Raw genomic sequence first — 13,503 nt, forward strand, 5'->3', positions numbered from 1 at the left:
TTTTAAATTGGAATACATTATTTTTGTAACAGTAGCCTTAAAACCCCATCTCACCCCCCTTTCATCCCTTCTCTCCCCATTCATAACCTACCTCTCCCCGCGAACCATACTCAGCTACTCACCCCATTTTACGGTAGGTAGTAACTGTACCCCCAGTGTAAATTTCATTTGATAGTGTGACGGACGTACGCATTTGCGTTAAGTGTCATTTTGTATGGGATTTTGATTTTCCAAAACGTCCCGCTTGGCGCGCTGTTCAAAATCCCATAGGCATAAAGGCAAAAACCTATATGAACCGCCAATTGCTAGATATCGGCACTATTTTGAAAAAACTCGTTCTGTTGTTCTGTCAATCAAAAGAAAAATGTGGTATCTATGTATGGGATGCATACAGAGTTACTGCGTTTTAACTTAAAGTAGTAGTGTGAGACGAGATTTTTTCAAAGTAGTGCCGATATTAATAGAATAGAATAGAATAGAATAGGAATAGAATAGGAATAGAATAGGAATAGAAAAGGAATAGAATAGGAATAGAATAGGAATAGAATAGGAATAGAATAGGAATAGAATAGGAATAGAATAGGAATAGAATAGGAATAGAATAGGAATAGAATAGGAATAGAATAGGAATAGAATATGAATAGAATAGGAATAGAATAGGAATAGAATAGGAATTGAATAGGATTTGAATAGGAATAGAATAGGAATAGAATAGGAATAGAATAGGAATAGAATAGGAATAGAATAGGAATAGAATAGGAATAGAATAGGAATAGAATAGGAATAGAATAGGAATAGAATAGGAATAGAATAGGAATAGAATAGGAATAGAATAGGAATAGAATAGGAATAGAATAGGAATAGAATAGGAATAGAATAGGAATAGAATAGGAATAGAATAGGAATAGAATAGGAATAGAATAGCAATAGAATAGGAATGGAATAGGAATGGAATAGGAATAGAATAGGAATGGAATAGGAATGGAATGGAATGGAATAGAATAGAATAGAATAGAATAGAATAGAATAGAAAAAAAAATTTCGTTAGCACACACAAATAGAAAATTATACAAAACAGAGAAACATAAATAAAAAGAAAAAGTGCCACGAAATGGTCTTACCTCAGCATGTTGCTGGCGACTTCCAGCGCTGATCTTCCGGTGAGACCATCCGGTGAAACAATCACGACAGGTAACAAGAAAAACAACAAAATTAATATATAATATAACATACAAAAGACAGAGACAGAGATAAGTTAAAAATACATATTACAATAAACGCTATCACCACGTACAGCTGTTATATCCGGCCGAACTCAGCTTGGCCGTACATTATAACTAGCGCCATGCGGCAGATACGCAAACTAAACTAAAATGACAGCTAAGATATTATATTTTTAAGTCCCCGGCAAGCTCGGTTCTCTATTATAATTTTAAAACGACTAGCTAGATTGCTCTGAAACTATGTACTTACAATAGGATAAGGTATATCTTGGTCTATAGTTAGTGTAGCTTCAAATACCATCATAGTTAAAAAATACAGCGAATCTAAGTGTTTCATACAAAACTTGTTTTTGCTCTATTTCGTTGTTTTATATACTGTGCTGACGTGATTTAAATCCTTTACACACACCACATCTGCCTTTTCTATGAAGCTAGGTAAAGCCTTTCGATCAAACTAACTCGAAAGCCGCTAAACCGAGACACGAGAAACGTTTTTCGGCGCCACCACGAAACCTTGATCCGGGACATCCGGGTGCGACGGGCTAATGCCACTTCATTCTTCTGCAAACCTAGTACTTTATTTAACTGTATTTTTATAATCTCAGCCTTATTTAGCACAGCATAAGGTTCGCTTTTAATGAATATGCCAAGAGGAGGTAGGACGTTGCGAAAGTAATGGATACCATCCTTATATTCTCATGAACTAGTACCTACTTTACTCAATGCTGTTCTATTAAAATCAACCTAAATACGCATCACATAGAACTCATTTTCCAAATAAACACCAAAACGAGATAAGAGGTTGTAAAAATTAATCGATGGCGACCATTTGTATTTTGTACCGTCAACTTTTGAATAATTTAAAACGCGCTTAGGTATTTTTGTTAGGTTTCCAGAGTTGATCTAATCATAATAATAATCTATTAATGATAATAGATTTAAGGCTGTTTTTTTTTTACTTTTGATAGATTGGACGTTCATAAGCGCATTGTAATATGCCTACATGAATAATAAACTATTTTATCTTGCACCAATGTCAGTACGAAGGAGATGCATTTTTAGATAGTTTACGCGGTCGCTAGCGAATGTTTCAGTATCAAACTCGTGGTAAGGATAAAAGGTGCCGACATGTCCTTCTACGTCTAAAGGCTACACTAAACCATTTTAACACCAACACTAAAAAACCGGCCAAGTGCAAATCGGACTCGCGCACGAAGACTTCCGTACTATTACGCAAAAAATCACGTTTGTTGTATGGGAGCCCCACTTAAATATTTATTTTATTCTGTATTTTATGTTAGTATTTGTTGTTATAGCGGCAACAGAAATACATCATCTGTGAAAATGTCAACTGTCTAGCTATCACGGTTCATGAGATACAGCCTGGTGACAGACGGACAGCGGAGTCTTAGTAATAGGGTCCCGTTTTTACCCTTTGGGTACGGAATCCTAAAAAGTCGATACTTACATATTTCACCAGAATATGACGCGTTTCCAAAATAAGCACCACATTTACGAGTACAACCCTTTGAGTTATTTACTACCGCCATAGTTCACTGTTAAACACTTTTCTTCTCAAATCTAAAAGGTGGTAAGTTAAATTCAAGAGTATTTAAGTTAGGCTGTTTTAGCGATGCGTGGTTCACTTTCTCTCATCTTTATGATTTATACGCAGACTGTAAAGCCTGACCAGAAATATATGATCATTGTCAAGAGGGCGCTGTTATTCTCACGTATAGAGTGACAGTTCATAGTATGAAAAAATTAGTTCCAGTGAAATTCCGCAACATGGCGCGTGATCATATATTCCTGATCAGGCTTTACAGAATTGGGGTTTGGGTAAAACTGGACTGTCAGCCAGATGATATTAGTATCTGAATATATGAGTATCATTAATTGATTGGTAATAATACTAATATTGTTAGTGTGATATCGGAGATCGGAGAGTCCCAAATGAGTTAAAAAAAATCTGCTACGAAATTCAAATTAATATTAAGCTTATCTTACAGTTTCACTCACGTGTTAATTAGCTTAATGTTAGTATGTCTCACGACAGTATAAATTAGATAAATTAAATATTATTTATTTACCTTACAAACTAACATACATACAATAATAAAAAAAAAGGTAAATAAAAATCATTTTGGCGACACAGTTTTCTATTACGTCGCCTGTTCTGTCTGTATTTCGTCCGCACACAATGGCCCAGCGTAGGCCAGTCCAAGGGACGCAGCTATGCGGTGGAATGAGATAGCAATATCATTTGCTCCCTCTAAAGGATAAATGCGTCCCTTGGACTGGCCTACGCTGGGCCATCGTGTATGGAACCAGTAGGATTCGGTAGATTCCCACTGAATCGACGAAATACCCCATTCTTTGGCCAGAATGTTACATCTTACATCCCATTCTTAGGCTAGGTGACAAAGAGTAATCCATACTAATATTATAAATGCGAAAGTATGTCTGTCTGTCTGTCTGTGTGTTACCTCTTCACGCTTAAACTGCTGAAGCGACTTAGTTGAAATTTGGCATAGAGATAGTTTGGCATAGAGTCCCGGGGAAGGACATAGGATAGTTTTTATGTCGGAAATCATCCCTAAAGAGTGTAAAGGGGGGTGTAATTGAGAGATTTAATGAATTTCCTGATAATTGATGTCAAGCAATTAAGCTTATGCTCAAACTGAATGATTGCTATTACACTTTATCCAGGCGCTAAACTATCTAGCTGCTGTTACTGATTCCACGCAGACGAAGTCGCGGGCAAAAGCTAGTCTTAAATAACGCTTACGCTTAAAAAAAATATTGATGCGTGCAAAAGAGAAGCCATCAAGTACGAACATTTTACGAGTACGAAAGACGACTACATATGATAAAACGTGACCACTTTTGAGCTTCATAGCGACCGCTTGAATATATTATAATACGTGAGTTTAGCCAACTGGCAAATACGAAAAGCTATATCCAGGAGATAACTAGGATGGGATATGATAGATATCTTGGAACATATTCGAATTTAAACTGTTATGAGACATACTAACAATAAATAATTTAATTATAACACTGCTCGCACTATTAGTGCTTAAGAAAGGAGACCTAGGCTCTCCGAAACATGTCGCGCGAGTGACTAAAACAAGTGAGTCTAAACCGTGAAATAATTTATTGGAACATATTGTTACGAGGCAACTAATTTACGCAATCATATAGGTATTATTACTAAATTCATTACTTGTATTGACTTCTGACATCATTCCGATTTTCGTTGCACTTATGATATTTGACAGGCAATATCGTACATAATAGATGCAGCTGTGGGCAATGCGTAATGTCACTGTCGAGTTATTTTACATTTTGTGTTGCTGTCGTTAGGTGAGTTGACATTCTGATGGCAACTATATGTGGTATTTTCTATAAAAAGGGACCTTGTCGATGGCGCTTACGCCATTATTAACGGTGCTCCGATATAAATACAATGCCGCGCGACGCTGTGCGGCGTAAGCGCCATCGACAATACGGTCCCTTTTCATAGAAAATGCCCCATATCTGCATTGTTACGGTATTACTGCTTGTCAATGTCCATGATAAAATGAGTGACGTTCGTAGCCGCCTTACTGTCGCTATTACAACATACATCCGTCAATTGTATCCAGAAAGGCTAAGATGGCCGGCTTTTTATCATTTGTCACCATGCCTGTCACGTTCTAACAAGTATGTAAGTGCGAAAGTGACGCATGACATGACAGTTGATAAAAACGCGACCACGATACCGCTGCAGAAGATTGACTGTGACATCGCCCACGTCGACGTCAAAATATCTTCTAACTACCCCATGGTCTTAAAGTCCCAACTTACAAACATGAAATGTGCATCCTTAGGTTGACCCTAAGACCTCACCTCCTGAGTCGACTATTCACAGGGTTCTTTTAAAACAAGTATTCATCAATCTTTATTAATTTAAATTATCCATTAGTCTAGATATGCGCTGCGGGAACGTCTAGGAACGGAAAGTTAAGGGCAAGTTTATATTAATTAAATAATGATTTAACTTTCATAAGTTAAATTGGAAAAGTTATCGTTATGACGTTGAAATGCTGACATACGCGGGAATTGATGTTTTCCTTGTTTTTAGCATCAGAAATAATAGAAGATAATAAAATTTCAACTTTTTCTATGATTATAGTAACATTCTCATTATTTACTTCAGTGTTACTGCATAAAAAGCTTGATTTGGTACCTATTACATACGTCACACTCACTTTTATTATTACTTCCACCAACTATCTAATATATCATTTAATATATAGATTGTAAATAATAATGATATGCCACCAAGGCAAATTAAGCGAAAATCATCCTCCATAAAACATTGCAAGCATTTCACGTACTTTTCCACCGTCGGCTTCGAAACCTTGCGCTGTTAATGAGAAATATAACGAGGCCGAGCTCAAAGCCGGTTGGTAATCAACGGCACTAGTGACTAATAAGAGCCGAGGACAAATTGAAACCTTACAAACTAAATATTTTTACAGGTGAAAGTCTTACCAAAGGTATACTGAAACCTTAATAACAAATAACTTTCTTGAACCACATAGAGCTTCTCATTCTGGACGCGATTACAACTTGTCCCGAAAAAAATATATGTGTTACGGTTCAAAATCGTAACTTGGAACCAGTCTCGTTTCGACACTCCTGGCGACATCTAGCGGCGAGATTAGGAATAGTGTTGAGTATATTGAAACGATAGTCGGGTCGAAGGCGTTTAACGCCATCTGTCGGGGTCTGATAACACCTTTGCATAAACCTGGCAACATTTACTGCAAGGCGTGTTCTCAGATGCTTCGATACACTATTTTAGGGTCTTGTTCTGGGAGTATGATTGAAAATAGCGCACACGGATTATTTTCCCATATATTCCATCGTCTTTCTCAAATTGTTTTAGACTCATAGTTTGTCAATTGTTTGTTGTTGGTTTTAGTCTGTCTCATTTCAAACATAGACAGAGAGAATCATGCCGTCTTTGTCTTGCACTAGTACCGGCACCCGAAAGAAAGGGATGAATGATTTTTCCAGTTGTCACTGACTGACAGATTGGTTTGACCGACTATAAAGATAATTTCGATGGCTGAGTGTGAGTTTTTTTTGTCCTCTTGATATGGCAACTGAAATACGTGGGGACGTGGAGGGGACGGTGCTTCGTGACTTTTCGATTCGGCATGGCGTGAAGAGGGAAACATCGTCGATGGAGAGTCAATTCTGGTCGAGCGAGCAGCTCTAAAATGCAAATACACTTTGCAGCTTATAACCCGTAGCGGGCTTGAAAGCCGGTCCTTTCCCCGGGTCCTTCCTTTCGCCCCTGCACACCTGGCTTTGTCTTCTGGAACGTGCTGGCGCAGCCTGCCCTTGCAGTATTGTTCTTGTGACTCCATGCTGTTCATCGCGGCTGTGGCGTACCGGTTAGAACGGCTGGCTGGATACGCAACGACGGTTTCGCTGCGTGTCATCGCGACTCCTGCCGTCTGCTGCGCGCCACTGGAGCGGCATGTAGCCGCAGTTCTGCTGCCTCTGTAGCAACACGTGTCTCAGGTGTGGTCAACTCTAATTTCTCTTAGTGATCTCTTAAGACTTAAATTAACCTAGCAAGGAACATATAATAGTGGCCTCTTAGATTTGATTTCAAGTGCAAAGTGCTAAGTGTGAAAACAGGACTTCATAGACTTTCTAACGTTTAACGTCTCATTATAGCATAGTTCACCCTAGCATAATTACCATAAGTATATAAATTCTGTAACAGGCCTACTGCCCGTCATCCATTTATATAAGGATTGTAATTAAATGTGTAACTGAGCTCAAACAATAGTTTATTTTATCTCATATTAATCCTCTTTTCTTTTGCACGCTTTATGCGTGCTGGCGCCCAATCTTTCTTTAGCTTCATATACTTTATCTACTAGGAGATATCTTGGAAACTGCCAGACGTGTATTGTGATAGCAGCGTCGAGACCCACAACCCTGAGAGAACCCAAATAGAGTCTATAGCTTAATATACTGGTTACATATGTAGGTACCGTTGAGTTACCAAAATACCATACATTTTCGTAGCTTAGAGGAAGATTGTTTAGGATATGTTACGGTAAAATTGGGATTATATTGTACAGAACAGGGAACTGTCTATCCACCACTTTTTTTCGAATTCTGACAAAATATTGGGGCCTTTCCTTAGCCTTACGAGAATTTTATGATTAGAAGTCGCCTGTGTAACGAGATATGTGACTCGTCGTCTGACAGGCGTTAGTCAAAACTAAACTTTCTTATATTTTTTTTAGGTAATTTTCCTTTGAATATCATACTTTTTCGCAACTAACATAAGTAGAGGAATAGTTTTAGGAGATACGGTGAAATTGCGAATATAATATGGTACAGAATAGGGAACTCTGTCTATCCACCACTTTTTTTTTTCAAAATCTGACAAAAAGAATTAAAATAAATTATTAACCGCGGCTGGTGCTGCGACGATCAGCTAACGCGCGCTCCAGTTCAAGCTCCTAGTTATAGAAAGTAACCTATATCAAAAGTATTGAAACGGCTCACTTACGTTTTTAAGGTGAAAATGGCTCGACATATTTCGTTCTATGGCGTATGGCACAAACGTATTCTCACCCAGCGATAATTGTTACAATTTGCTGTGACTTGTTTTTCAAAAGCATTTTTCAATAAAAAGACACATCAAGATTGTTTACCATTTGTCTAATGATAAAAAAACGAGGTACAATCACGAGGTTGATAAAAAAACTGTACTCATTTATAGATTTTCTAATAAGCCTTTCTAAGAACTTTAACAACTATCAAGCCAATTCAAACGTACACTAACTCAGAATGATGTCATTTAGATATCAGTGTACGATCGAATTTGCCCAACCCAAGTTATTCGAGACGCTACAACTATTTAGTAAGACGTTTCTTGTTCATGCTCCACAAATTATACTTAAGCATCAAGTAGAAAGCTTTAGTGAACAATATAAGTCTAGAAGTAACTCACGTCGTATACCGTAATGCGGTGACGTAAGGCGCTTATGCAAACATTTGTTTATAGTACGAGATCCGCCGGCCTAGCCAAGGTGACAATCGCTATCACTTCGCCATCGAAACGCTTTGTCTCTCTGTCACTCTTCCATATTAGTGTGACAATGAGAGTTACGTTTCGATCGCTACGGAGCGTGCTTACGCTGTCATGTGTCGGAGGCCAAGTAAGTACGTATGACATACGGTATAAAACAGGGATTGACTCGTTGGTGAATATAGTTTTACGGTGACAAGATTGCTTAATGCAAAACGCTAGTTCATCACTTCAGATAGTTTTTGTTGTTATTAATTAACTTTATTTCTAAACAGCGCAATGAAGTAAATTGTTAGTGTGAATTGATCAATACTTATCATAAACTTCATGATACTTTCTGTCGGGATAAATACCTACCTTCCAACATTTTTAAGGCTTTTAGGTCAAAATAAAAAAGAAACAAAACTGATAGGCACATTAGGTTTTGCGAGATTATCTCTTTGTTCTTGTATCCCAAACTGGGTCCAAACCTGGGTCCAAGCACTCGGTAAAATTTAAATAAATGTTCAGAGATATAGAAAGTTAGAAAAAAAAAATTATTTACTTCTCATTTTAACAGATAAATTTATACATCGCTGTATCTGGATCTCAGCCTATATGATGCTAATGCCTTTAAGTATGCGAACTTAAACAAAAGCAGTTCTGAATGTATTTAACATGCTCTCTTGTGAAAATATACAGGATATTTGAGTACATTACTTATTACTTTGTTATAAGACTTTAACCATCTTTAGATTTTATCAAGAATATGTAGATTTTTCTCCATGCATAGAACAACTACTTACTTTTCTTTGAGGGACGACCTTAAGGACGACTCACGGTACAACTACAGGGCAGACATGCTATACATCAAAAATCACTTGCGTTTCTATGTGTGAATGGCCACGTCTGTACACGCGGCATGCGTCATTGTGTGAGTAAGTTGCTTAAAAGCAGTACTGAGCGGTCGGCAATAGGTCGTCATCGTCAATATGCTGTCGCGGGGAGAGGTAATTCGAATCCCCTTTAATTGTGCTATTTTTAACCAAAAGGGTACTTATACTTATTGTCGTTTGTCAATACGGCGCTATTTCATTTCCATAAAGCTTCAATTTTAAAACAACCTTATTGACAACCGACAATGTGCTTTTAGTTGAAAACGTCACAATTTGGCACAAAGAAAATCAAGTCAAGGCAGTAGGTTAAGCCTCCTTAACCCTTAGTAACCCTTAATGGTTCTGGTTAGGAAAAAATACAAAAAGAGGGTCAAAGATAATGTTCGTAAGTACGAACTTTGCCAAATGAAGGGATAAAATAATACAATTTTAATCGATTTAATAATCATAATCCATATTAAATCACATTTACAATCGGGTCTATCGCGAATATATTTTGTTACTTACCTTTATTTGACGGACGTCTCGACACAGGTTTCACTGGTCGTGGTAGCAGCTTACTCAGTTAGCCGCGACCACAACCAGTGAAACCTATGTCGAAACGTCGGTAAATAAAGGTATCAAAATAAATTCGCGATAGACCCGATTGTAAATGTGATTTAATATGTGTTCAAAACGCGAATGTTGTAAATGTTTAATCATAATCCATAGCAAAAATCTCGTGTCATGTCGTGCACTTGTGTGTGTAGGAATATTCTAACGTTTTGTCTGAATTAACCATATCCATCACAAACTAGTAATGACGAAACATGCGTGTGTCAACTCGTTACCATAAATCCTGGGTCCGAACTATCCCGGCGGTAAATCTCGGAGGATTTAGCCCCTTGCCCACCGATTTATACCACCATGTACCCATAATTTTTCATCCGACTTAGGGTATCGGGTTAAGTTTTGGTGTGCATATTGTTTTAGAGTAGGAAGAATCTTGCTAACCGTTACGTCACTGGAAAAAAAGGAAAAAATATTCGTCAAACTCCTGCGTCTAAACACACTACAAACACTATAATGTTTTACTGTTCGAACTTATGTTTTTTTGTTTCGGTTCGATATTCAAAAAAAATATTTAAATAGGTATGTTACTAGTATACTTATCATTTTTGTTTTTTCTGAAAATTCATTTTAAAAATTGTTGGTATACCTGGAAAGTCTATCGTCATAAAAATAGGTAAAAAACAAATTAGTGGTTGTGTATATAATAGTATTAATTTTTTTTGTTTTTTTTTTTTTACATTTTAGCAAACATAATTGCCCTTTTATGAGTACTAATTTAACCGCTTCTAATTAAGTCCAGCTTTTCAGTTTATACTAACATTTCTAAACAAACAGAATAAAAAATGCTTCTATATACACAGCACAGCACAGCACAGTTAAGCAAACCATGCGCTTGTTTGCCACTATTGTAGTAAAAAAACCTTTACTGACTCACAATTTATGCATCCAATGCACCACAAACTGCTAACCAAATAAGCGAAAAGCAAACTTGGCGCTAACTTTCCTACGTAAATTTAAATCTGTCCACACCGAATCGAAATTTCAAAACTTTCCCAACGCAGTCTTGTAAAAGTACAACTTTTATTTCATTACTCACGTAGAAAATCGCGGGACTATTCCGAAGGCAAAACTAGAAAGAAACTTTCAAGAACTGATGTTTATTGCGCTTAACCCTTAAATGCATAATGATGTATATATGCATCGTAAAAAATATATGTTTTTTTAAATACTATGATTTTTTTCTTTATTTTTCCCTCAATCTATACAACATGACACATCTATTTCAATTTATTAAAAAGTTATACAAAAAATCATGCATTTAAGGGTTAAGCTTACCTCTTCGTGTGTCAGACGCCATTTTGAACACGTCTGGACGTAAGCCGCATGACAATTTTGATTTGAATGAACTGCTCTAAATTTACATATAAAAACATATGTTGTTTTGTTCAGCTTCGATATGATAATGGTACAGATGCGAATATGCTTTTGACGCGTAGTCTGATCCGCTACTTTTGATGCTGACTGTACGTGGATCCAAAAGTTTTTAAATATAAACTAAATTTCGCACCTCAGTTGTTGAGTTCATAGACAGCACTGCGCGTCGTCCGTAACTATTAGAAAAAGAAAGAAACACGACAGCTCCCGTGGTTTTTCTAGTACCAGATAATTTTGTAAAACCTCTATCTAGTGACCTTTACCGGGTCCCGATCAATCAATCCATGCAACGCCCACTGCCACTTAAGCTTATTGGCTACAAATCAGAATCGACACGTACAGTTTCAAATGAATTCAGGTAAATCTAAGAGATAGTGGTGTGATCGTTCACCGAGCACGTACGAGGTAAAGACTTGACAACACCGCGTAAAGTCTTCGTCAATAGAACTTGCAAATAATTTAAACAAACCCGTTTTTCCTTCATTACTTTGTAATCTCGCTCTTTAAAAGGACAACCATGACCTTATCAACAGTCTATTACCTAAATATTTTATTTATATAAATTTTTAGTTAAATATCAATGTTAATTATTAATATTTCAGGGAAAATAACCTTCGTAAAAATGTTAGGTTACGTGTCAAACTCTAACAAAATCTGTCATGTTTGTTTACATTATTTGCAAGTTCTATTCCCGACGACTAGAAGTTTTTTTATTAATTCATGATGGTACGAAAAAACACATTACATACCTGTATCTTCACTGCACTTATATCATTAAAGGAATTGTATTAGAAGGAAGTTAATTATTATTTAAATGGTTTATTTATTTAATATTTTGAACATGGCATAAAAGTTAGAGCCCTAATTATTCTTTAGGTACCTAACGTAAAACCACCCAATTATGGAATATGGACCCAAGTCTATACCTATGGTCCAAAATTAACTCGCTCGAATATCTTCGTAATAAATGAAAATACTTTCAACTTAAACAGAAAGAAAAAAGTTAGACAAAACTGAAAAGAACATTATCGTTGATATTTAATATTAATAGTATATAAGGTTCGTATCCTTTGGATACAATGACATAGTTACTGTATTGGATAATGGGTGATATTACGGGTACCTACTTCCTCAATCAAAAATCAAGAATATTTGCTGATAAAAAACATTCAGGTACATCCAGCTGGAAACATGCATGACTAATTTATAAAGGAATTTAATTCATAATGTCCATGCCATTTTTGCAGGTCGCTTTACAGATTGTGTGCACCGCTATAATATCTTCTAGTTTCCGAGTAAGTCGGCTGTGACATACAAAGCGAACGGATGGAAAGGCACACAAAGCGACAGACTTGTAGTCTTTCACTGTTTCTGGCATTTTACGTTACGAATCCCTAAAAACTGAGCCAAGAATACGAGGACTTCGAAGGCGCATTAGCAAATGCTAACACAGCCAAGAACACAATATGATCAAAGCTGAAACTTAGCCCACTAAATCGCGTATCGTTTCGCTAGTTTCGACGCGCCACCGAACCATACCTAATTTAACTATGCCAGTTTCTAAGTTCTGTTTAGGTATTACTTCAACTTAGTTCCTAAGTTAGAACATCTTTGTTCAGTTTGATTGGGGACGGTTTGAAGGAGTTAGGAGGTTGAGAATTGCATGTACGAAACTTCACTTTAATAAGCCTGTTACGATTGTATGTGATACTTATTTAAATTTGTATGGCAACGGTTTGTTTATATTTTTTCATTTCTCATGTTCTGACACAGGGTCATTGTTGTTCTAAAGGATTTTAATTTACGAAAAGCAATTGAAATTTTGTTTGAAATGGATTTTTTATACAATTTCCATTCTGATAACGATACTTTTACCTAAAAAACACGTGTATTTTACTTTCCTCGTATTCGAAATGAAAAGTAGTGTTTGACTCGGGTGAAAGGCATCATCCCTTGGTTAACAATCTACTATTGTACAGCTGTCTGTTTTCACTTGCAATATATTTATTATTCACGACGTAAACTTGTGTTTCAACTAACAGACTTCAGTTGCTAAATACCCAAGTTCTTTTAATAATTAATAATAGTACTAGGTACAGAAGACTCACTCTCTAACAAAACGCATCTATTACGACAGATAATGACCGCTAGGTGGCGCAAGCGCGAACAGGTGTCCGTTCCGTAGCGGTGCGCGGCAACTATTATGGCTAGACACCAAAATTGGTGTGCGCCGCATGTACTTGTAGCGACGCGACAAAATCGCGAAGTGAGCCACGCCTGATACTACATAAAATCAAATAATCAAGCT

The sequence above is a fragment of the Cydia strobilella genome, chromosome 8, assembly GCF_947568885.1.
Source record: "Cydia strobilella chromosome 8, ilCydStro3.1, whole genome shotgun sequence".
In the NCBI taxonomy this organism is placed as follows: domain Eukaryota; kingdom Metazoa; phylum Arthropoda; class Insecta; order Lepidoptera; family Tortricidae; genus Cydia; species Cydia strobilella.